The sequence below is a fragment of the Oncorhynchus nerka genome, linkage group LG18 (assembly GCF_034236695.1).
Source record: "Oncorhynchus nerka isolate Pitt River linkage group LG18, Oner_Uvic_2.0, whole genome shotgun sequence".
Taxonomy (NCBI): domain Eukaryota; kingdom Metazoa; phylum Chordata; class Actinopteri; order Salmoniformes; family Salmonidae; genus Oncorhynchus; species Oncorhynchus nerka.
In genome coordinates, this window is record NC_088413.1 from 64,231 (window position 1) to 91,550 (window position 27,320).

Sequence of the window (27,320 nt, forward strand, 5' to 3'; positions counted from 1 at the left end):
GTTATAGTACCTGTTATAATACCTGTACCTGTTATAATACCTGCTATATTACCTGTTATAGTACCTGTTATAGTACCTGTTATAATACCTGTTATAGTACCTGTTATAGTACCTGTTATAAAACCTGTTATAATACCTGTTATAATACCTGTTATAGTACCTGTTATAGTACCTGTTATAGTACCTGTTATAGTACCTGTTATAATACCTGTTATAATACCTGTACCTGTTATAGTACCTGTTATAATACCTGTTATAATACCTGTTATAATACCTGTTATAATACCTGTTATAGTACCTGTTATAATACCTGTTATAGTACCTGTTATAGTACCTGTTATAATACCTGTTATAGTACCTGTTATATTACCTGTTATAATACCTGTTATAATACCTGTTATAGTACCTGTTATAGTACCTGTTATAATACCTGTTATAATACCTGTTATAATACCTGTTATAGTACCTGTTATAGTACCTGTTATAATACCTGTTATAGTACCTGTTATAGTACCTGTTATAATACCTGTTATAATACCTGTTATATTACCTGTTATAATACCTGTTATATTACCTGTTATAGTACCTGTTATAGTACCTGTTATAATACCTGTTATAATACCTGTTATAGTACCTGTTATAATATCTGTACCTGTTATAATACCTGTACCTGTTATAGTACCTGTTATAATACCTGTTATAATACCTGTTATAGTACCTGTTATAATACCTGTTATAGTACCTGTTATAATATCTGTACCTGTTATAATACCTGTACCTGTTATAGTACCTGTTATAATACCTGTTATAGTACCTGTTATAATACCTGTTATAGTACCTGTTATAGTACCTGTTATAATACCTGTTATAGTACCTGTTATAGTACCTGTTATAGTACCTGTTATAATACCTGTTATAATACATGTTATATTACCTGTTATAGTACCTGTTATAGTACCTGTTATAATACCTGTTATAATACCTGTACCTGTTATAATACCTGTTATAGTACCTGTTATAGTACCTGTTATATTACCTGTTATATTACCTGTTATAATACCTGTTATAATACCTGTTATAGTACCTGTTATAATACCTGTTATAGTACCTGTTATAGTACCTGTTATAGTACCTGTTATAATACCTGTTATAGTACCTGTTATAGTACCTGTTATAGTAACTGTTATAGTACCTGTTATAGTACCTGTACCTGTTATAATACATGTTATATTACCTGTTATAGTACCTGTTATAGTACCTGTACCTGTTATAATACCTGTTATAGTACCTGTTATAGTACCTGTTATAGTACCTGTTATAATACCTGTTATAGTACCTGTTATAGTACCTGTTATAATACCTGTACCTGTTATAATACCTGTTATAGTACCTGTTATAATACCTGTACCTGTTATAATACCTGTTATAGTACCTGTTATAATACCTGTTATAATACCTGTTATAGTACCTGTTATAGTACCTGTTATAATACCTGTTATAGTACCTGTTATAGTACCTGTTATAATACCTGTTATAATACCTGTTATAGTACCTGTTATAGTACCTGTTATAATACCTGTTATAGTACCTGTTATAATACCTGTACCTGTTATAATACCTGTTATAGTACCTGTTATAATACCTGTTATAGTACCTGTTATAGTACCTGTTATAATACCTGTTATAATACCTGTTATAGTACCTGTTATAGTACCTGTTATAATACCTGTTATAGTACCTGTTATAGTACCTGTTATAATACCTGTTATAATACCTGTTATAGTACCTGTTATAATACCTGTTATAATACCTGTACCTGTTATAATACCTGTTATAGTACCTGTTATATTACCTGTTATAATACCTGTTATAATACCTGTTATAGTACCTGTTATAATACCTGTTATAGTACCTGTTATAATACCTGTACCTGTTATAATACCTGTTATAGTACCTGTTATACCTGTTATAATACCTGTTATAGTACCTGTTATAGTACCTGTTATAGTACCTGTTATAATACCTGTTATAGTACCTGTTATAGTACCTGTTATAGTACCTGTTATAATACCTGTTATAATACCTGTTATAGTACCTGTTATAGTACCTGTTATAATACCTGTTATAGTACCTGTTATAATACCTGTACCTGTTATAATACCTGTTATAGTACCTGTTATAATACCTGTTATAGTACCTGTTATAGTACCTGTTATAATACCTGTTATAATACCTGTTATAGTACCTGTTATAGTACCTGTTATAATACCTGTTATAGTACCTGTTATAGTACCTGTTATAATACCTGTTATAGTACCTGTTATAATACCTGTTATAATACCTGTACCTGTTATAATACCTGTTATAGTACCTGTTATATTACCTGTTATAATACCTGTTATAATACCTGTTATAGTACCTGTTATAATACCTGTTATAATACCTGTTATAATACCTGTACCTGTTATAATACCTGTTATAGTACCTGTTATATTACCTGTTATAATACCTGTTATATTACCTGTTATATTACCTGTTATAATACCTGTTATATTACCTGTTATAATACCTGTTATAATACCTGTTATAGTACCTGTTATATTACCTGTTATAATACCTGTTATATTACCTGTTATATTACCTGTTATAATACCTGTTATATTACCTGTTATAATACCTGTTATAATACCTGTTATAGTACCTGTTATATTACCTGTTATAATACCTGTTATAGTACCTGTTATAGTACCTGTTATAGTACCTGTTATAGTACCTGTTATAATACCTGTTATAATACCTGTTATAATACCTGTTATAGTACCTGTTATAATACCTGTTATAGTACCTGTTATAATACCTGTTATAGTACCTGTTATAGTACCTGTTATAATATCTGTACCTGTTATAATACCTGTTATAGTACCTGTTATAATACCTGTTATAATACCTGTTATAGTACCTGTTATAGTACCTGTTATAATATCTGTACCTGTTATAATACCTGTTATAATACCTGTTATAGTACCTGTTATAGTACCTGTTATAGTACCTGTTATAATACCTGTTATAATACCTGTTATAATACCTGTTATAATACCTGTTATATTACCTGTTATAATACCTGTTATAGTACCTGTACCTGTTATAATACCTGTTATAGTACCTGTACCTGTTATAATACCTGTTATAGTACCTGTACCTGTTATAATACCTGTTATAGTACCTGTACCTGTTATAATACCTGTTATAGTACCTGTACCTGTTATAATACCTGTTATAGTACCTGTTATAATACCTGTTATAGTACCTGTTATATTACCTGTTATAATATCTGTACCTGTTATAATACCTGTTATAGTACCTGTTATAGTACCTGTTATAATACCTGTTATAATACCTGTTATAGTACCTGTTATAGTACCTGTTATAGTACCTGTTATAATACCTGTTATAGTACCTGTTATAGTACCTGTTATAGTACCTGTTATAATACCTGTTATAGTACCTGTTATAGTACCTGTTATAGTACCTGTTATAATACCTGTTATAATACCTGTTATAGTACCTGTTATAGTACCTGTTATAATACCTGTTATAGTACCTGTTATAGTACCTGTTATAATACCTGTTATAATACCTGTTATAGTACCTGTTATAGTACCTGTTATAATACCTGTTATAATACCTGTTATAGTACCTGTTATAGTACCTGTTATAATACCTGTTATAATACCTGTTATAGTACCTGTTATAATACCTGTTATAGTACCTGTTATAGTACCTGTTATAATACCTGTTATAGTACCTGTTATAGTACCTGTTATAATACCTGTTATAATACCTGTTATAATATCAGTACCTGTTATAATACCTGTTATATTACCTGTTATAATACCTGTTATAATACCTGTTATAGTACCTGTTATAATACCTGTTATAGTACCTGTTATAGTACCTGTTATAATACCTGTTATAGTACCTGTTATAGTACCTGTTATAATACCTGTTATATTACCTGTTATAATACCTGTTATAGTACCTGTACCTGTTATAATACCTGTTATAGTACCTGTACCTGTTATAATACCTGTTATAATACCTGTTATAGTACCTGTACCTGTTATAATACCTGTTATAGTACCTGTTATAATACCTGTTATAGTACCTGTTATAATACCTGTTATAGTACCTGTTATAATACCTGTTATAATATCTGTACCTGTTATAATACCTGTTATAGTACCTGTTATAATACCTGTTATAATACCTGTTATAGTACCTGTTATAATACCTGTACCTGTTATAATACCTGTTATAATACCTGTTATAGTACCTGTTATAGTACCTGTTATAGTACCTGTTATAATACCTGTTATAGTACCTGTTATAGTACCTGTTATAGTACCTGTTATAGTACCTGTTATAATACCTGTTATAGTACCTGTTATAGTACCTGTTATAATACCTGTACCTGTTATAATACCTGTTATAATACCTGTTATAGTACCTGTTATAGTACCTGTTATAGTACCTGTTATAATACCTGTACCTGTTATAATACCTGTTATAATACCTGTTATAGTACCTGTTATAGTACCTGTTATAATACCTGTTATAGTACCTGTTATAATACCTGTACCTGTTATAATACCTGTTATAGTACCTGTTATAGTACCTGTTATAATACCTGTTATAATACCTGTTATAGTACCTGTTATAGTACCTGTTATAGTACCTGTTATAATACCTGTTATAGTACCTGTTATAGTACCTGTTATAGTACCTGTTATAATACCTGTTATAATACCTGTTATAGTACCTGTTATAGTACCTGTTATAATACCTGTTATAATACCTGTACCTGTTATAATACCTGTTATAATACCTGTTATAGTACCTGTTATAGTACCTGTTATAGTACCTGTTATAATACCTGTTATAGTACCTGTTATAGTACCTGTTATAGTACCTGTTATAGTACCTGTTATAATACCTGTTATAGTACCTGTTATAATACCTGTTATAGTACCTGTTATAGTACCTGTTATAGTACCTGTTATAATACCTGTTATAGTACCTGTTATAGTACCTGTTATAGTACCTGTTATAATACCTGTTATAGTACCTGTTATATTACCTGTTATAGTACCTGTTATAGTACCTGTTATAATACCTGTTATAATACCTGTTATAGTACCCGTTATAGTACCTGTTATATTACCTGTTATAATACCTGTTATAATACCTGTTATAATACCTGTTATAGTACCTGTTATAGTACCTGTTATAGTACCTGTTATAGTACCTGTTATAATACCTGTTATAGTACCTGTTATAATACCTGTACCTGTTATAGTACCTGTTATAATACCTGTTATAATACCTGTTATAGTACCTGTTATATTACCTGTTATAATACCTGTTATAGTACCTGTTATAGTACCTGTTATAGTACCTGTTATAGTACCTGTTATAATACCTGTTATAGTACCTGTTATAGTACCTGTTATAATACCTGTTATAGTACCTGTTATAGTACCTGTTATAATACCTGTTATAATACCTGTTATAATATCTGTACCTGTTATAATACCTGTTATAGTACCTGTTATAATACCTGTTATAATACCTGTTATAATATCTGTACCTGTTATAATACCTGTTATAGTACCTGTTATAATACCTGTTATAGTACCTGTTATAGTACCTGTTATAGTACCTGTTATAGTACCTGTTATAATACCTGTTATAGTACCTGTTATAATACCTGTTATAGTACCTGTTATAATACCTGTTATAGTACCTGTTATAATACCTGTTATAATACCTGTTATAATATCTGTACCTGTTATAATACCTGTTATAGTACCTGTTATAATACCTGTTATAGTACCTGTTATAGTACCTGTTATAATACCTGTTATAGTACCTGTTATATTACCTGTTATAATACCTGTTATAATATCTGTACCTGTTATAATACCTGTTATAGTACCTGTTATAGTACCTGTTATAATACCTGTTATAGTACCTGTTATAGTACCTGTTATAGTACCTGTTATAGTACCTGTTATAATACATGTTATAATACCTGTTATAATACCTGTTATAATACCTGTACCTGTTATAATACCTGTTATAATACCTGTTATAGTACCTGTTATAATACCTGTTATAATACCTGTTATAATACCTGTTATAGTACCTGTTATAATACCTGTTATAGTACCTGTTATAATACCTGTTATAATACCTGTTATAATATCTGTACCTGTTATAATACCTGTTATAGTACCTGTTATAATACCTGTTATAGTACCTGTTATAGTACCTGTTATAATACCTGTTATAATATCTGTACCTGTTATAATACCTGTTATAGTACCTGTTATAATACCTGTTATAGTACCTGTTATAGTACCTGTTATAGTACCTGTTATAGTACCTGTTATAATACCTGTTATAATACCTGTTATAGTACCTGTTATAATACCTGTTATAGTACCTGTTATAATACCTGTTATAATATCTGTACCTGTTATAATACCTGTTATAGTACCTGTTATAGTACCTGTTATAATACCTGTTATAATACCTGTTATAATATCTGTACCTGTTATAATACCTGTTATAGTACCTGTTATAGTACCTGTTATAATACCTGTTATAATACCTGTTATAGTACCTGTTATAGTACCTGTTATAGTACCTGTTATAATACCTGTTATAGTACCTGTTATAGTACCTGTTATAGTACCTGTTATAATACCTGTTATAATACCTGTTATAGTACCTGTTATAATACCTGTTATAATACCTGTTATAATACCTGTACCTGTTATAATACCTGTTATAATACCTGTTATAGTACCTGTTATAGTACCTGTTATAGTACCTGTTATAATACCTGTTATAGTACCTGTTATAGTACCTGTTATAGTACCTGTTATAGTACCTGTTATAATACCTGTTATAGTACCTGTTATAATACCTGTTATAGTACCTGTTATAGTACCTGTTATAGTACCTGTTATAATACCTGTTATAGTACCTGTTATAGTACCTGTTATAGTACCTGTTATAATACCTGTTATAGTACCTGTTATATTACCTGTTATAGTACCTGTTATAGTACCTGTTATAGTACCTGTTATAATACCTGTTATAGTACCCGTTATAGTACCTGTTATATTACCTGTTATAATACCTGTTATAATACCTGTTATAGTACCTGTTATAGTACCTGTTATAGTACCTGTTATAGTACCTGTTATAATACCTGTTATAGTACCTGTTATAATACCTGTACCTGTTATAGTACCTGTTATAATACCTGTTATAATACCTGTTATAATACCTGTTATAGTACCTGTTATATTACCTGTTATAATACCTGTTATAGTACCTGTTATAGTACCTGTTATAGTACCTGTTATAGTACCTGTTATAATACCTGTTATAGTACCTGTTATAGTACCTGTTATAATACCTGTTATAGTACCTGTTATAGTACCTGTTATAATACCTGTTATAATACCTGTTATAATATCTGTACCTGTTATAATACCTGTTATAGTACCTGTTATAATACCTGTTATAATACCTGTTATAATATCTGTACCTGTTATAATACCTGTTATAGTACCTGTTATAATACCTGTTATAGTACCTGTTATAGTACCTGTTATAGTACCTGTTATAATACCTGTTATAATATCTGTACCTGTTATAATACCTGTTATAGTACCTGTTATAATACCTGTTATAGTACCTGTTATAGTACCTGTTATAATACCTGTTATAGTACCTGTTATATTACCTGTTATAATACCTGTTATAATACCTGTTATAATATCTGTACCTGTTATAATACCTGTTATAGTACCTGTTATAGTACCTGTTATAATACCTGTTATAGTACCTGTTATAGTACCTGTTATAATACCTGTTATAATACCTGTTATAGTACCTGTTATAATACATGTTATAATACCTGTTATAATACCTGTTATAATACCTGTACCTGTTATAATACCTGTTATAATACCTGTTATAGTACCTGTTATAATACCTGTTATAATACCTGTTATAATACCTGTTATAGTACCTGTTATAATACCTGTTATAGTACCTGTTATAATACCTGTTATAATACCTGTTATAATATCTGTACCTGTTATAATACCTGTTATAGTACCTGTTATAATACCTGTTATAGTACCTGTTATAGTACCTGTTATAATACCTGTTATAATATCTGTACCTGTTATAATACCTGTTATAGTACCTGTTATAATACCTGTTATAGTACCTGTTATAGTACCTGTTATAGTACCTGTTATAGTACCTGTTATAATACCTGTTATAATACCTGTTATAGTACCTGTTATAATACCTGTTATAGTACCTGTTATAATACCTGTTATAATACCTGTTATAATATCTGTACCTGTTATAATACCTGTTATAGTACCTGTTATAATACCTGTTATAGTACCTGTTATAGTACCTGTTATAATACCTGTTATAATACCTGTTATAATACCTGTTATAATACCTGTTATAATATCTGTACCTGTTATAATACCTGTTATAGTACCTGTTATAATACCTGTTATAGTACCTGTTATATTACCTGTTATAATACCTGTTATAATACCTGTTATAATATCTGTACCTGTTATAATACCTGTTATAGTACCTGTTATAATACCTGTTATAGTACCTGTTATAGTACCTGTTATAATACCTGTTATAGTACCTGTTATAATACCTGTTATAATACCTGTTATAATACCTGTACCTGTTATAATACCTGTTATAGTACCTGTTATAGTACCTGTTATAATACCTGTTATAATACCTGTTATATTACCTGTTATAATACCTGTTATAGTACCTGTTATAATACCTGTTATAATACCTGTTATAGTACCTGTTATAATACCTGTTATAGTACCTGTTATAATACCTGTTATAGTACCTGTTATAATACCTGTTATAGTACCTGTTATAATACCTGTTATAGTACCTGTTATAATACCTGTTATAATACCTGTTATAGTACCTGTTATAGTACCTGTACCTGTTATAGTACCTGTTATATTACCTGTTATAATACCTGTTATATTACCTGTTATAATACCTGTTATATTACCTGTTATAGTACCTGTTATAATACCTGTTATAGTACCTGTTATAGTACCTGTTATAGTACCTGTTATAATACCTGTTATAATACCTGTTATAGTACCTGTTATAATACCTGTTATAATACCTGTTATAGTACCTGTTATAATACCTGTTATAATACCTGTTATAGTACCTGTTATAGTACCTGTTATAGTACCTGTTATAGTACCTGTTATAATATCTGTACCTGTTATAATACCTGTTATAGTACCTGTTATAATACCTGTTATAGTACCTGTTATAGTACCTGTTATAATACCTGTTATAGTACCTGTTATAATACCTGTTATAGTACCTGTTATATTACCTGTTATAATACCTGTTATAATACCTGTTATAATATCTGTACCTGTTATAATACCTGTTATAGTACCTGTTATAGTACCTGTTATAATACCTGTTATAGTACCTGTTATAGTACCTGTTATAATATCTGTACCTGTTATAATACCTGTTATAATACCTGTTATAGTACCTGTTATAGTACCTGTTATAATACCTGTTATAGTACCTGTTATAGTACCTGTTATAATATCTGTTATAGTACCTGTTATAGTACCTGTTATAATACCTGTTATAGTACCTGTTATAGTACCTGTTATAATACCTGTTATAGTACCTGTTATAGTACCTGTTATATTACCTGTTATAATACCTGTTATAGTACCTGTTATAGTACCTGTTATAGTACCTGTTATAATACCTGTTATAGTACCTGTTATAGTACCTGTTATAATACCTGTTATAGTACCTGTTATAGTACCTGTTATAATACCTGTTATAGTACCTGTTATAGTACCTGTTATAATATCTGTTATAATACCTGTTATAATACCTGTTATAGTACCTGTTATAATACCTGTTATAGTACCTGTTATAGTACCTGTTATAATACCTGTTATAATACCTGTTATAATACCTGTTATAATACCTGTTATAGTACCTGTTATAATACCTGTTATAGTACCTGTTATAGTACCTGTTATAATACCTGTTATAGTACCTGTTATAATACCTGTTATAGTACCTGTTATAGTACCTGTTATAGTACCTGTTATAATACCTGTTATAATACCTGTTATAATACCTGTTATAGTACCTGTTATAATACCTGTACCTGTTATAATACCTGTTATAGTACCTGTTATAATACCTGTTATATTACCTGTTATAATACCTGTACCTGTTATAATACCTGTACCTGTTATAATACCTGTTATAATACCTGTTATAATACCTGTTATATTACCTGTTATAATACCTGTTATAATACCTGTACCTGTTATAATACCTGTTATAGTACCTGTTATAATACCTGTTATAATACCTGTTATATTACCTGTTATAATACCTGTTATATTACCTGTTATAATACCTGTTATAATACCTGTTATAGTACCTGTTATAGTACCTGTTATAATACCTGTTATAGTACCTGTTATAATACATGTTATAATACCTGTTATAGTACCTGTTATAATACCTGTTATATTACCTGTTATAGTACCTGTTATAAAGCTGTTATAATACCTGTTATAGTACCTGTTATAATACCTGTTATAATACCTGTTATAATACCTGTTATAATACCTGTTATAGTACCTGTTATAATACCTGTTATAATACCTGTTATAATACCTGTTATAGTACCTGTTATAATACCTGTACCTGTTATATTACCTGTTATAATACCTGTTATAATACCTGTTATAATACCTGTTATAATACCTGTTATAATACCTGTTATAATACCTGTTATAGTACCTGTTATAGTACCTGTTATAATACCTGTTATAGTACCTGTTATAATACCTGTTATAGTACCTGTTATAATACCTGTTATAATACCTGTTATAGTACCTGTTATAGTACCTGTTATAGTACCTGTACCTGTTATAGTACCTGTTATATTACCTGTTATAATACCTGTTATGTTACCTGTTATAATACCTGTTATATTACCTGTTATAGTACCTGTTATGATACCTGTTATAATACCTGTTATAGTACCTGTTATAATACCTGTTATAATACCTGTTATAGTACCTGTTATAATACCTGTTATAGTACCTGTTATAATATCTGTTATAATACCTGTTATAATATCTGTACCTGTTATAATACCTGTTATAGTACCTGTTATAATACCTGTTATAGTACCTGTTATAATACCTGTTATAGTACCTGTTATAGTACCTGTTATAGTACCTGTTATAATACCTGTTATAGTACCTGTTATAGTACCTGTTATAATACCTGTTATAATACCTGTTATAATACCTGTTATAGTACCTGTTATAGTACCTGTTATAATACCTGTTATAGTACCTGTTATAATACCTGTTATAGTACCTGTTATAGTACCTGTTATAATACCTGTTATAGTACCTGTTATAGTACCTGTTATAATATCTGTTATAGTACCTGTTATAGTACCTGTTATAATACCTGTTATAGTACCTGTTATAGTACCTGTTATAATACCTGTTATAGTACCTGTTATAGTACCTGTTATAATATCTGTACCTGTTATAATACCTGTTATAGTACCTGTTATAGTACCTGTTATAATACCTGTTATAGTACCTGTTATAGTACCTGTTATAATACCTGTTATAATACCTGTTATAATATCTGTACCTGTTATAATACCTGTTATAATACCTGTTATAGTACCTGTTATAGTACCTGTTATAATACCTGTTATAATACCTGTTATAGTACCTGTTATAGTACCTGTTATAGTACCTGTTATAGTACCTGTTATAATACCTGTTATAGTACCTGTTATAATACCTGTTATAATACCTGTTATAATACCTGTTATAGTACCTGTTATAATACCTGTTATAATACCTGTTATAGTACCTGTTATAATACCTGTTATAATACCTGTTATAGTACCTGTTATAGTACCTGTTATAATACCTGTTATAGTACCTGTTATAGTACCTGTTATAATACCTGTTATAGTACCTGTTATAGTACCTGTTATATTACCTGTTATAATACCTGTTATAATACCTGTTATAGTACCTGTTATAATACCTGTTATAGTACCTGTTATAATACCTGTTATAATACCTGTTATAATACCTGTTATAGTACCTGTTATAATACCTGTTATAATACCTGTTATAATACCTGTTATAGTACCTGTTATAGTACCTGTTATAATACCTGTTATAGTACCTGTTATAGTACCTGTTATAGTACCTGTACCTGTTATAATACCTGTTATAATACCTGTTATAGTACCTGTTATAATACCTGTTATAATACCTGTTATAGTACCTGTTATAGTACCTGTTATAGTACCTGTTATAATACCTGTTATAATATCTGTACCTGTTATAATACCTGTTATAGTACCTGTTATAGTACCTGTTATAGTACCTGTTATAGTACCTGTTATAATACCTGTTATAATATCTGTACCTGTTATAATACCTGTTATAATATCTGTACCTGTTATAATACCTGTTATAGTACCTGTTATAGTACCTGTTATAATACCTGTTATAATACCTGTTATAGTACCTGTTATAATACCTGTTATAATACCTGTTATAGTACCTGTTATAATACCTGTTATAATACCTGTTATAGTACCTGTTATAATACCTGTTATAATACCTGTTATAGTACCTGTTATAATACCTGTTATAATACCTGTTATAATACCTGTTATAGTACCTGTTATAATACCTGTTATAATACCTGTTATAATACCTGTTATAGTACCTGTTATAATACCTGTTATAGTACCTGTTATAATACCTGTTATAATATCTGTACCTGTTATAATACCTGTTATAATACCTGTTATAGTACCTGTTATAATATCTGTACCTGTTATAATACCTGTTATAGTACCTGTTATAATACCTGTTATATTACCTGTTATAATACCTGTTATAGTACCTGTTATAATATCTGTACCTGTTATAATACCTGTTATAGTACCTGTTATAATACCTGTTATAATACCTGTACCTGTTATAATACCTGTACCTGTTATAGTACCTGTTATAGTACCTGTTATAGTACCTGTTATAATACCTGTTATAGTACCTGTTATAATACCTGTTATATTACCTGTTATAGTACCTGTTATAGTACCTGTTATAGTACCTGTTATAGTACCTGTTATAATACCTGTTATAGTACCTGTTATAATACCTGTTATAGTACCTGTTATAATACCTGTTATAATACCTGTTATAGTACCTGTTATAGTACCTGTTATAGTACCTGTTATAATACCTGTTATAATACCTGTTATAATATCTGTACCTGTTATAATACCTGTTATAGTACCTGTTATAGTACCTGTTATAGTACCTGTTATAATACCTGTTATAATACCTGTTATAGTACCTGTTATAATACCTGTTATAGTACCTGTTATATTACCTGTTATAATACCTGTTATAATACCTGTTATAATATCTGTACCTGTTATAATACCTGTTATAGTACCTGTTATAATACCTGTTATAGTACCTGTTATAGTACCTGTTATAATACCTGTTATAATACCTGTTATATTACCTGTTATAATACCTGTTATAATACCTGTTATAATACCTGTTATAGTACCTGTTATAGTACCTGTTATAGTACCTGTTATAATACCTGTTATAATACCTGTACCTGTTATAGTACCTGTTATAGTACCTGTTATAGTACCTGTTATAATACCTGTTATAATACCTGTTATAGTACCTGTACCTGTTATAATACCTGTTATAGTACCTGTTATAATACCTGTTATAATACCTGTTATAATACCTGTTATAGTACCTGTTATAATACCTGTTATAATACCTGTTATAGTACCTGTTATAGTACCTGTTATAATATCTGTACCTGTTATATTACCTGTTATAATACCTGTTATAATACCTGTTATATTACCTGTTATATTACCTGTTATAATACCTGTTATAATACCTGTTATATTACCTGTTATAATACCTGTTATAATATCTGTACCTGTTATAATACCTGTTATAATACCTGTTATAGTACCTGTTATAATACCTGTTATAGTACCTGTTATAGTACCTGTTATAGTACCTGTTATAATACCTGTTATAGTACCTGTTATAGTACCTGTTATAATACCTGTTATAATACCTGTTATAATACCTGTTATAGTACCTGTTATAGTACCTGTTATAGTACCTGTTATAATACCTGTTATAGTACCTGTTATAGTACCTGTTATAATACCTGTTATAGTACCTGTTATAGTACCTGTTATAATATCTGTTATAGTACCTGTTATAGTACCTGTTATAATACCTGTTATAGTACCTGTTATAGTACCTGTTATAATACCTGTTATAGTACCTGTTATAGTACCTGTTATAATACCTGTTATATTACCTGTTATAATACCTGTTATAGTACCTGTACCTGTTATAGTACCTGTTATAGTACCTGTTATAATACCTGTTATAATACCTGTTATAATACCTGTTATAGTACCTGTTATAGTACCTGTTATAATACCTGTTATAGTACCTGTTATAATACCTGTTATAATACCTGTTATAGTACCTGTTATAGTACCTGTATAATATCTAGATTATATCTTAATAACCTGTACATGTTCTCTCTCTCTCTCCCCTCTCTCTATTTGCCCGCTCTCTCTATTTGCTCCCCCCCCCTCTATTTGCCCCCTCCTCCCCCTCTCTCTCTTTGCCCCCTCTCTACCCTCTCTCTCTTTGCCCCCTCTCTACCCTCTCTCTCTCTCCCCCTCCTCTCTCTCTCCCCCTCTTCTCTCTCTCCCTCCTCTCTCCCCCCCTCTCTCTCCCCTCCTCTCCTCCCCCTCCTCTCTCTCCCTCCTCTCTCCCCCCTCCTCTCTCTCCAGCCAAAGCCATCTCCTGTCTTGTCTACAGTGAATAAGACTCTGACGGTGCCAGGTAGGAGAGTCTACAACAAGACCACCGGCTCAGACAGCAACACCAGTACCCACTCCCAGCCCAGCTCTCCTGTTACCAAGACCAGGTAACACACCTTAACATAGAGACACCTGTACCAACTCCCAGCTCTCCTGTTACCAAGACCAGGTAACACACCTTAACATAGAGACACCTGTACCCACTCCCAGCCCAGGTAACACACCTTAACATAGAGACACCAGTACCCACTCCCAGCCCAGCTCTCCTGTTACCAAGACCAGGTAACACACCTTAACATAGAGACACCTGTACCAACTCCCAGCCCAGGTAACACACCTTAACATAGATACACCAGTACCCACTCCCAGCCCAGCTCTCCTGTTACCAAGACCAGGTAACACACCTTAACATAGAGACACCTGTACCCACTCCCAGCCCAGCTCTCCTGTTACCAAGACCAGGTAACACACCTTAACATAGAGACACCAGTACCAACTCCCAGCCCAGGTAACCACACCTTAACATAGAGACACCAGTACCCACTCCCAGCCCAGCTCTCCTGTTACCAAGACCAGGTAACACACCTTAACATAGAGACACCAGTACCCACTCCCAGCCCAGCTCTCCTGTTACCAAGACCAGGTAACACACCTTAACATAGAGACACCAGTACCCACTCCCAGCCCAGCTCTCCTGTTACCAAGACCAGGTAACACACCTTAACATAGAGACACCTGTACCAACTCCCAGCCCAGCTCTCCTGTTACCAAGGCCAGGTAACACACCTTAACATAGAGACACCAGTACCCACTCCCAGCCCAGCTCTCCTGTTACCAAGACCAGGTAACACACCTTAACATAGAGACACCTGTACCCACTCCCAGCCCAGGTAACACACCTTAACATAGAGACACCAGTACCAACTCCCAGCCCAGCTCTCCTGTTACCAAGACCAGGTAACCACACCTTAACATAGAGACACCAGTACCAACTCCCAGCCCAGGTAACACACCTTAACATAGAGACACCAGTACCAACTCCCAGCCCAGGTAACCACACCTTAACATAGACACCAGTACCAACTCCCAGCACAGGTAACACACCTTAACATAGAGACACCAGTACCCACTCCCAGCCCAGCTCTCCTGTTACCAAGACCAGGTAACACACCTTAACATAGAGACACCAGTACCCACTCCCAGCCCAGCTCTCCTGTTACCAAGACCAGGTAACCACACCTTAACATAGAGACACCAGTACCCACTCCCAGCCCAGCTCTCCTGTTACCAAGACCAGGTAACACACCTTAACATAGAGACACCAGTACCCACTCCCAGCCCAGCTCTCCTGTTACCAAGACCAGGTAACACACCTTAACATAGAGACACCAGTACCCACTCCCAGCCCAGCTCTCCTGTTACCAAGACCAGGTAACACACCTTAACATAGAGACACCAGTACCCACTCCCAGCCCAGCTCTCCTGTTACCAAGACCAGGTAACACACCTTAACATAGAGACACCAGTACCAACTCCCAGCCCAGGTAACCACACCTTAACATAGAGACACCAGTACCAACTCCCAGCCCAGCTCTCCTGTTACCAAGACCAGGTAACACACCTTAACATAGAGACACCAGTACCCACTCCCAGCCCAGCTCTCCTGTTACCAAGACCAGGTAACACACCTTAACATAGAGACACCAGTACCCACTCCCAGCCCAGGTAACCACACCTTAACATAGAGACACCAGTACCCACTCCCAGCCCAGCTCTCCTGTTACCAAGACCAGGTAACACACCTTAACATAGAGACACCAGTACCCACTCCCAGCCCAGCTCTCCTGTTACCAAGACCAGGTAACACACCTTAACATAGAGACACCTGTACCAACTCCCAGCCCAGGTAACCACACCTTAACATAGAGACACCAGTACCCACTCCCAGCCCAGCTCTCCTGTTACCAAGACCAGGTAACCACACCTTAACATAGAGACACCTGTACCAACTCCCAGCCCAGCTCTCCTGTTACCAAGACCAGGTAACACACCTTAACATAGAGACACCAGTACCAACTCCCAGCCCAGGTAACCACACCTTAACATAGAGACACCAGTACCAACTCCCAGCCCAGCTCTCCTGTTACCAAGACCAGGTAACACACCTTAACATAGAGACACCTGTACCAACTCCCAGCCCAGCTCTCCTGTTACCAAGACCAGGTAACACACCTTAACATAGAGACACCAGTACCAACTCCCAGCCCAGGTAACCACACCTTAACATAGACACCAGTACCAGGTAACACACCTTAACATAGAGACACCAGTACCCACTCCCAGCCCAGGTAACACACCTTAACATAGAGACACCAGTACCCACTCCCAGCCCAGCTCTCCTGTTACCAAGACCAGGTAACACACCTTAACATAGACACCAGTACCAACTCCCAGCACAGGTAACACACCTTAACATAGACACCAGTACCAACTCCCAGCCCAGGTAACACACCTTAACATAGAGACACCAGTACCAACTCCCAGCCCAGCTCTCCTGTTACCAAGACCAGGTAACCACACCTTAACATAGAGACACCAGTACCAACTCCCAGCCCAGGTAACACACCTTAACATAGAGACACCAGTACCAACTCCCAGCCCAGGTAACCACACCTTAACATAGACACCAGTACCAACTCCCAGCACAGGTAACACACCTTAACATAGAGACACCAGTACCCACTCCCAGCCCAGCTCTCCTGTTACCAAGACCAGGTAACACACCTTAACATAGAGACACCAGTACCCACTCCCAGCCCAGCTCTCCTGTTACCAAGACCAGGTAACACACCTTAACATAGAGACACCTGTACCAACTCCCAGCCCAGGTAACCACACCTTAACATAGAGACACCTGTACCAACTCCCAGCCCAGCTCTCCTGTTACCAAGACCAGGTAACACACCTTAACATAGAGACACCTGTACCAACTCCCAGCCCAGCTCTCCTGTTACCAAGACCAGGTAACACACCTTAACATAGAGACACCAGTACCAACTCCCAGCCCAGGTAACCACACCTTAACATAGACACCAGTACCAGGTAACACACCTTAACATAGAGACACCAGTACCCACTCCCAGCCCAGGTAACACACCTTAACATAGAGACACCAGTACCCACTCCCAGCCCAGGTAACACACCTTAACATAGACACCAGTACCAACTCCCAGCACAGGTAACACACCTTAACATAGACACCAGTACCAACTCCCAGCCCAGGTAACACACTTTAACATAGAGACACCAGTACCCACTCCCAGCCCAGCTCTCCTGTTACCAAGACCAGGTAACACACCTTAACATAGAGACACCAGTACCAACTCCCAGCCCAGGTAACCACACCTTAACATAGAGACACCAGTACCCACTCCCAGCCCAGCTCTCCTGTTACCAAGACCAGGTAACACACCTTAACATAGACACCAGTACCAACTCCCAGCACAGGTAACACACCTTAACATAGACACCAGTACCAACTCCCAGCCCAGGTAACACACCTTAACATAGAGACACCAGTACCCACTCCCAGCCCAGCTCTCCTGTTACCAAGACCAGGTAACACACCTTAACATAGAGACACCAGTACCAACTCCCAGCCCAGCTCTCCTGTTACCAAGACCAGGTAACCACACCTTAACATAGAGACACCAGTACCCACTCCCAGCCCAGCTCTCCTGTTACCAAGACCAGGTAACACACCTTAACATAGAGACACCAGTACCCACTCCCAGCCCAGCTCTCCTGTTACCAAGACCAGGTAACACACCTTAACATAGAGACACCAGTACCCACTCCCAGCCCAGCTCTCCTGTTACCAAGACCAGGTAACACACCTTAACATAGAGACACCAGTACCAACTCCCAGCCCAGCTCTCCTGTTACCAAGACCAGGTAACACACCTTAACATAGAGACACCAGTACCAACTCCCAGCCCAGGTAACCACACCTTAACATAGAGACACCAGTACCCACTCCCAGCCCAGCTCTCCTGTTACCAAGACCAGGTAACACACCTTAACATAGAGACACCAGTACCAACTCCCAGCCCAGGTAACCACACCTTAACATAGAGACACCAGTACCAACTCCCAGCCCAGGTAACCACACCTTAACATAGAGACACCAGTACCAACTCCCAGCCCAGGTAACCACACCTTAACATAGAGACACCAGTACCCACTCCCAGCCCAGCTCTCCTGTTACCAAGACCAGGTAACACACCTTAACATAGAGACACCAGTACCAACTCCCAGCCCAGGTAACCACACCTTAACATAGAGACACCAGTACCCACTCCCAGCCCAGCTCTCCTGTTACCAAGACCAGGTAACACACCTTAACATAGAGACACCAGTACCAACTCCCAGCCCAGGTAACCACACCTTAACATAGAGACACCAGTACCCACTCCCAGCCCAGCTCTCCTGTTACCAAGACAAGGTAACACACCTTCAGACCACCATGCACTGTCTGATTGAGGAGTGATGAAGAGGAGAGGCCATGTACCTCCTACGGGCTAGGCCTCCTCTCCTGCATGCTGGGCCTCCTCTCCTGCGGGCTAGGCCTCCTCTCCTGCGGGCTAGTCCTCCTCCTGCGGGCTAGTTCTCCTCCTGCGGGCTAGTTTTCCTCCTGCGGGCTAGTTTTCCTCCTGCGGGCTAGTCCTTCTCCTGCGGGCTAGTCCTTCTCCTGCGGGCTAGTCCTCCTGCGGGCTAGGCCTCCTCCTCCTGCGGGCTAGGCCTCCTCCTCCTGCGGGCTAGGCCTCCTCCTGCGGGCTAGGCCTCCTCCTCCTGCGGGCTAGGCCTCCTCCTCCTGCGGGCTAGGCCTCCTCCTCCTGCGGGCTATAGGCCTCCTCTCCTGCAGGCTAGGCCTCTTCCTCCTGCAGGCTAGGCCTCCTCCTGCGGGCTAGGCTTCCTAGAAGAAGCATGACACTATAATAAAATAAAACAAAACATTTTTACACCTGAACACACACCATTAATATAGACATACGCCTAAACTCACACTTCCTGTTGATGTCAATCCCCTTCCTGTCCTGTAGGGATGTTGTGACGGAGTCGTCAGAGGGCGGGGCGAGAGAGAATGAAGAGAACCCTGTTATCACCAAGACGGACGACGGAAAGAAGGTGAGAGAGAAGGAAAGGCCTCGTCTTCGTTTCCTCCTGACCTAAACTGACCCCTCAGACCACCTAAACTGACCCCTCAGACCACCTAAACTGACCCCTCAGACCTAAACTGACCCCTCAGACCCCCTACTCTGACCCCTCAGACCTAAACTGACCCCTCAGACCCCCTAAACTGACCCCTCAGACCCCCTACTCTGACCCCTCAGACCCCCTACTCTGACCCCTCAGACCTAAACTGCCCCCTCAGACCCCCTAAACTGACCCCTCAGACCACCTAAACTGACCCCTCCGACCACCTAAACTGACCCCTCAGACCACCTAAACTGACCCCTCCGACCACCTAAACTGACCCCTCAGACCACCTAAACTGACCCCTCAGACCACCTAAACTGACCCCTCAGACCACCTAAACTGACCCCTCAGACCTCCTTCAATTCGTTTTGAGAAGGAGAGAGGAATCGAGGAAAGATTAAATGAGAAAGAAAGAGCCCAGTTAAAATCCTTTTTTTTGATTTTGGGCCCAAAGGTATTGTTGGTTTGCTCATCATGTTAGAGTTCATTTAACCTCGTCATATTAGTTAATTTAACCCTGTGAAACCTCGTCATATTAGTTCATTTAACCCTGTGAAACCTCATTAGTTCATTTAACCCTGTGAAACCTCATATTAGTTCATTTAACCCTGTGAAACCTCATTAGTTCATTTAACCCTGTGAAACCTCCTCATATTAGTTCATTTAACCCTGTGAAACCTCCTCATATTAGTTCATTTAACCCTGTGAAACCTCATTAGTTCATTTAACCCTGTGAAACCTCATATTAGTTCATTTAACCCTGTGAAACCTCATTAGGTCATTTAACCCTGTGAAACCTCATCATATTAGTTCATTTAACCCTGTGAAACCTCATATATTAGTTCATTTAACCCTGTGAAACCTCATCATATTAGTTCATTTAACCCTGTGAAACCTCATATTAGTTCATGTAACCCTGTGAAACCTCATTAGTTCATTTAACCCTGTGAAACCTCATCATATTAGTTCATTTAACCCTGTGAAACCTCATATTAGTTCATGTAACCCTGTGAAACCTCATTAGTTCATTTAACCCTGTGAAACCTCATCATATTAGTTCATTTAACCCTGTGAAACCTCATTAGTTCATTTAACCCTGTGAAACCTCATTAGTTCATTTAACCCTGTGAAACCTCATATTAGTTCATTTAACCCTGTGAAACCTCATTAGTTCATTTAACCCTGTGAAACCTCATCATATTTGTTCATTTAACCCTGTGAAACCTCATTAGTTCATTTAACCCTGTGAAACCTCATTAGTTCATTTAACCCTGTGAAACCTCATCATATTAGTTCATTTAACCCTGTGAAACCTCATTAGTTCATTTAACCCTGTGAAACCTCATTAGTTCATTTAACCCTGTGAAACCTCATATTAGTTCATTTAACCCTGTGAAACCTCATATTAGTTCATTTAACCCTGTGAAACCTCATATTAGTTCATTTAACCCTGTGAAACCTCATATTAGTTCATTTAACCCTGTGAAACCTCATATTAGTACATTTAACCCTGTGAAACCTCATATTAGTTCATTTAACCCTGTGAAACCTCATATTAGTACATGTAACCCTGTGAAACCTCATTAGTTCATTTAACCCTGTGAAACCTCATATTTTTTCCTTCTCTAATTTTGTATATTTTTTTTTAAAACTTCACATCCTATCTCTCAGGAGGACACAGTGACCTCTGACCTCACCACAGGTGCGTCAACCATCCCCAAACCTCGCCGCGGACGCCCCCCCAAGGCCACACCCTCCCCTCTGGCCAATGAGAAGGAAGGAGGGGCAGGCAAAGGCAGGAAGAGGGCGGCACCTGCCCAGGACTCCGCCCCCTCGGGGGAGCCAAACTCCATCAAGATCCCTAAAGCTGAGGATGTGACGCAGATCCTAGACCTGCAGAGGTGAGGAGAGACAGATCCTAGACCTGGTGAGGAGAGACAGATCCTAGACCTGGTGAGGGGAGACAGATCCTAGACCTGGTGAGGGGAGACAGATCCTAGACCTGGTGAGGGGAGACAGATCCTAGACCTGGTGAGGGGAGACAGATCCTAGACCTGGTGAGGGGAGACAGATCCTAGACCTGGTGAGGGGAGACAGATCCTAGACCTGGTGAGGGGAGACAGATCCTAGACCTGGTGAGGGGAGACAGATCCTAGACCTGGTGAGGAGAGACAGATCCTAGACCTGGTGAGGGGAGGAGAGACAGATCCTAGACCTGGTGAGGTGAGGAGAGACAGATCCCAGACCTGGTGAGGGGAGACAGATCCTAGACCTGGTGAGGGGAGGGGAGACAGATCCTAGACCTGGTGAGGGGAGGGGAGACAGATCCTAGACCTGGTGAGGGGAGGGGAGACAGATCCTAGACCTGGTGAGGGGAGGGGAGACAGATCCTAGACCTGGTGAGGAGAGACAGATCCTAGACCTGGTGAGGGGAGGGGAGACAGATCCTAGACCTGGTGAGGGGAGGGGAGACAGATCCTAGACCTGGTGAGGGGAGACAGATCCTAGACCTGGTGAGGGGAGACAGATCCTAGACCTGGTGAGGGGAGACAGATCCTAGACCTGGTGAGGGGAGACAGATCCTAGACCTGGTGAGGGGAGGAGAGACAGATCCTAGACCTGGTGAGGGGAGGAGAGACAGATCCTAGACCTGGTGAGGGGAGGAGAGACAGATCCTAGACCTGGTGAGGGGAGACAGATCCTAGACCTGGTGAGGTGAGGGGAGACAGATCCTAGACCTGGTGAGGGGAGACAGATCCTAGACCTGGTGAGGGGAGACAGATCCTAGACCTGGTGAGGGGAGACAGATCCTAGACCTGGTGAGGGGAGACAGATCCTAGACCTGGTGAGGGGAGACAGATCCTAGACCTGGTGAGGGGAGACAGATCTTAGACCTGGTGAGGAGAGACAGATCCTAGACCTGGTGAGGGGAGACAGATCCTAGACCTGGTGAGGGGAGACAGATCCTAGACCTGGTGAGGGGAGACAGATCCTAGACCTGGTGAGGGGAGACAGATCCTAGACCTGGTGAGGAGAGACAGATCCTAGACCTGGTGAGGTGAGGGGAGACAGATCCTACACATTTCAGCTAAAGAAATTAAACTGTCTATTGTTTTGTTGCTATATAGAATAATAGGGTGTGTGTGTTTACTGTGCAGGTCTCTAAGGACCTCTCTTCTTGTTTCAGGTAAACAGCAGACCACTGCAGCCCAGATCAAGACCCTAAAGAAACTCTCTCTGTCTCTCTCTCTCTTTCTCTCTCTCTCTCTGTCTCTCTGTCTCTCTCTCTCTCTCTCTCGTAGTCCTGATCTGATTCTCCATTGTATGTGGGTCTTAATCTCAAACATTGTTTTCGTTGCTCTTTATCTTTTGTGGAGCAGTTGTTTTGAAAAGAAATATTTCCAAACCGTTTTAATCTGGTTTTGATGACAAAACAAGTTGTTGCTTATTAAATTCTGTCCCCTCCTTCCTGTCTCTCTCTCTGTCCCCTCCTTCCTGTCTCTCTCTGTCCCCTCCTTCCTGTCCCTCTCTGTCCCCTCCTTCCTGTCCCTCTCTGTCCCCTCCTTCCTGTCCCTCTCTGTCCCCTCCTTCCTGTCTCTCTGTCCCCTCCTTCCTGTCTCTCTCTGTCCCCTCCTTCCTGTCTCTCTCTGTCCCCTCCTTCCTGTCTCTCTCTGTCCCCTCCTTCCTGTCTCTCTCTGTCCCCTCCTTCCTGTCTCTCTCTGTCCCCTCCTTCCAGTCTCTCTCTGTCCCCTCCTTCCTGTCTCTCTCTATCCCCTCTCTCTGTCCCCTCCTTCCTCTCCTTCCTGTTTCTCTCTATCCCCTCTCTCTGTCCCCTCCTTCCAGTCTCTCTCTGTCCCCTCCTTCCAGTCTCTCTCTGTCCCCTCCTTCCAGTCTCTCTCGGTCCACTCCTTCCAGTCTCTCTCTGTCCCCTCCTTCCTGTCTCTCTCTATCCCCTCTCTCTGTCCCCTCTCTCTGTCCCCCTTCCTGTCTCAATCGCCCTGTCTCTCTATCATCAGTGTGTTTATTTTATATAGTTTAAAACTTGGCTATTATGTACTTAAGCCATATATATATACTGTATGTTTGGCTGTCTGATAAACACACACACAGTTCTTTCTCACACTTGTTTGAGGAGGGAAGGAGAGAAGGGAAGGGAGGAAGGAGAGAAGGAATTTGGGCACTTTTCAGAAAAAGCGATGTACAAGCAGGGGATAACTGATGAAGAGACAAACATGACTTGTTATTTTCCATTCGTTATCTTTTTAGCAGTCAAAACATTGAGAACTTTGAAATTAAAATTTGTATTGAGATTTAAGTCTGTTGGTTAATTACTATTATTATTATAAATACTATTATTACTTAATTAATTACTGGGGGGGGGGGGCTTCAAGTTAGTTGAACGTTACAACATCTTCTACACATTTGGTCTGAGAAGTGACATTAGAGATACCAGCTGATCTGAGATCGCTTGCTCTCCCCTGGCCTTCCCAGGGAGATGGATTCCAGCTGATCTGCGATCGCTTGCTCTCCCCTGGCCTTCCCAGGGAGATGGATTCCAGCTGATCTGCGATCGCTTGCTCTCCCCTGGCCTTCCCAGGGAGATGGATTCCAGCTGATCTGCGATCGCTTGCTCTCCCCTGGCCTTACGGTCAATGTTTCTTCTTGCTTGTCTTGAATTAAAGGAAGTATTTTTTAAAAGGACTTCAGAAATTCCAACGGTTCAGAAATTAAAATGTAATGCGATTCTCTTTTACAACCTTGCAAGTTTATTTCTATATAGAAAAGCGTTTTTATTTCTGCCTTGATGTAGATGTTTCAGGATGAGTTTTCACATTTAATTTTTATGCAGAAAATACTGTGTTATACTTCAGACCAAGACACATTCCACTGTCCATCAAGAGTCGATTCTCCAATACTTCCGTTTGCTCATCAATTCATGCATCTTGGTTGGAAGTAGGAGATGGACAGCAGGTAACCCAGACCTCCAGGAGGTTACTACAGGAGGTAACCCAGACCTCCAGGAGGTTACTACAGCAGGTAACCCAGACCTCCAGGAGGTTACTACAGCAGGTAACCCAGACCTCCAGGAAGTTACTACAGGAGGTGGACTAGACCCCAGCAGGTAGACTAGACCCCCAGTAGGTTACTACAGCAGGTAGACTAGACCCCCAGTAGGTTACTACAGGTGGTGGACAGCAGGTAGACTAGACCCCCAGTAGGTTACTACAGCAGGTAGACTAGACCCCCAGCAGGTAGACTAGACCCCCAGTAGGTTACTACAGGAGGTAGACTAGACCCCCAGTAGGTTACTACAGGAGGTGGACTAGACCTCCAGTAGGTTACTACAGGAGGTAGACTAGACCCCCAGTAGGTTACTACAGGAGGTAGACTACACCCCCAGTAGGTTACTACAGCAGGTAGACTAGATCCCCAGTAGGTTACTACAGGAGGTGGACTAGACCCCCAGGAGGTAGACTAGACCCCCAGTAGGTTACTACAGCAGGTAGACTAGACCCCCAGTAGGTAGACTAGACCCCCAGTAGGTAGACTAGATCCCCAGTAGGTTACTACAGGAGGTGGACTAGACCCCCAGTAGGTTACTACAGGGTTGGACTAGACCCCCAGTAGGTTACTACAGGAGGTGGACTAGACCCCCAGTAGGTTACTACAGCAGGTAGACTAGACCTCCAGTAGGTTACTACAGGAGGTAGACTAGACCCCCAGTAGGTTACTACAGCAGGTAGACTAGACCCCCAGTAGGTTACTACAGGAGGTGGACTAGACCCCCAGTAGGTTACTACAGCAGGTAGACTAGACCCCCAGTAGGTTACTACAGCAGGTAGACTAGACCCCCAGTAGGTTACTACAGCAGGTAGACTAGACCCCTAGTAGGTTACTACAGCAGGTAGACTAGACCCCCAGTAGGTTACTACAGGAGGTGGACTAGACCCCCAGTAGGTTACTACAGGAGGTAGACAGCAGGTAGACTAGACCTCCAGTAGGTTACTACAGCAGGTAGACTAGACCCCCAGTAGGTTACTACAGGAGGTAGACTAGACCCCCAGTAGGTTACTACAGGAGGTAGACTAGACCCCCAGTAGGTTACTACAGCAGGTAGACTAGACCCCCAGTAGGTTACTACAGGAGGTAGACAGCAGGTAGACTAGACCCCCAGTAGGTTACTACAGGAGGTGGACTAGACCCCCAGTAGGTTACTACAGCAGGTAGACTAGACCCCCAGTAGGTTACTACAGCAGGTAGACTAGACCCCCAGCAGGTAGACTAGACTTAAAGGGATGTGTAAATGTATTAAACACATGAAGACTGGTCCTTAAAGGGATGTGTAAATGTATTAAACACATGAAGACTGGTCCTTAAAGGGATGTGTAAATGTATTAAACACATGAAGACTGGTCCTTAAAGGGGATGTATTAAAACACATGAAGACTGGTCCTTAAAGGGGATGTATTAAACACATGAAGACTGGTCCTTAAAGGGGATGTATTAAACACATGAAGACTGGTCCTTAAAGGGGATGTGTAAATGTATTAAAACATGAAAAGGTAGATTTTCCAGGTTGTTTTTTTAATAAAAGTAAACGTTGACAGTCTCACAATAAATAATCATGTGATTGTACGCCGGCCACACCCCGGTTCAAATACCTCGATATCATTTCAAACCCCTTTTTCTGTGCTAGATTGAGTTGGCTTCACGAGCCAATAAAATACTCCAAACCCCTCCCATCTGGCAGACTAAAGCTGAAAGATTTCAAATAGCATCTGAACCCAGGTCTGACGGTTTCCTTCAGAAAACAAATCCAAACTGATAACTCCCGACTGCGTTGTTAAAAAAACAAAATGGCAGCCTATTTCCTATACAGTGCACTACTTTTGGCCAGAGCCTTATGGGGGGGGGGGGGGGGAGTGGGGGGTCTCTACTCTATCGTGCAGTTCTTTAT

General features: G+C 38.6%; 1 pseudogene; it reads left to right on the top strand.

Annotated features, from left to right (window-relative positions):
- LOC135561949 (sister chromatid cohesion protein PDS5 homolog A-like) overlaps positions 1-24,677 on the top strand; it is a 52,809-nt pseudogene extending 28,132 nt beyond the window's left edge.
- The last annotated feature ends 2,643 nt before the right edge of the window (positions 24,678-27,320 follow it).